Genomic DNA, 1,578 nt, shown 5'->3' with positions numbered 1-1,578 from the left:
ATGTTCTTGTTCTAAAAAATAACCGTTTCGTTGCCCTTATTGTAGTCATTACAGCTACCAATATAGTTATTATCTTTGTTGTCGTTATTGCTGTTGTTACCATAACAATGAGGATTGTAACAATTGCTATTACAAATTTCATTATATTGGTATCATTACTATTTTCAGTATCATTATTATCATCATTATTAATAGTAGCGTCCTTATGACTAGCAGTATTATTGATATTATCGTTATCATTATTATCATTACTATTATCATTATTATCACTTCCGCTTCTTTTAATATTATTCCTACTATTTGTTCTTCTTCTTATTATTATCATCACTATTATTATTATTATTATTATTATTATTATTATTATTATTATTATTATTATTATTATTATTATTATTATTATTATTATTATTATTATTATTATTATCATCATCATCATCGGTATTGTTATTATCGTTATTATTATCATTATCATTATTATCATCATCAATGTTATCACAATTGTTATTAATATTATCATTATTATTATTATTATCATCATTATTATCACCATCAATATTATTACTATATCATCATCATTATTATTATTAATGTTATTACTATTGTTGTTATTATTTGTTATGATCATTGTCATTATTTTTTCATCGTTATCATTACTATCACTATTATCATCACTATCATTATCATTATCACCATTATAATTACCATTATTATTATCATTATCATCGTTATCATTATCATTGTTATTACAATTATCTTCATCATTATTATTGTTATTGCCATTATTCTTACAATTATTATTATCATTATCATTATTACAATTATTATTATCATTATCATTATTACAATTATTATTATCATTATCATTATCATTATCATTATTTTTTTCTCATTATTATTATCATTATCTTTATTGTTATCATCATTAGCATCATCACCATTGTTATTGTTATTATCATCATCATCATTACCATTAGCATTATCTTTTTGTATATTGTTAATGTTGTTATAATATCATTTCCTCTATTATATCATAATTATTTATCTATTTGATTACAAATTTTGTCATACTATTATGTTCATTATATTATTATCTTTATTATATCATCATCAATTTACTTATAGCTCTGTTAATCTTGTTTTGATATCATCGTTATTAAAAGGATCATTTATTGCTAGTCATTACTACCACTGTAATTATCATCACTGACATCGGAAATATTTAGTGGAAGTCGTAATAAGAATATAATTGATTTAGACAATTTTATGGAAACTGAAAAAAAAATCACTTCTTTCATTATAAACTCATATATATATATACATATATCTTCCTGGGTCATCTCCAGAAATATATCTGCGCAGATTTAATCTATCTACCTGTATTTAATCATGTATTCATTGTTCTTCATATCTTCTTCATCTCCATTCTTATCGAGCTAACCTTCTGCCTCTTTTTTTTCTTTTTTTGAATAGAAGAAAAATCGTCTTGTTGAAATGTCGTCTTAAAAGGCTGTCTTCAGGTCGGAGCCAAGTTATTGGAGACTTCAACGGCGCTGAAGCAAGTGATCCACAACCCGCCAC

The sequence above is a fragment of the Penaeus vannamei genome, chromosome 17, assembly GCF_042767895.1.
Source record: "Penaeus vannamei isolate JL-2024 chromosome 17, ASM4276789v1, whole genome shotgun sequence".
NCBI classification, from domain to species: Eukaryota; Metazoa; Arthropoda; class Malacostraca; order Decapoda; family Penaeidae; genus Penaeus; species Penaeus vannamei.
The sequence above is the reverse complement of the archived record's forward strand: the minus strand, read 5'-3'. Positions refer to the sequence as shown.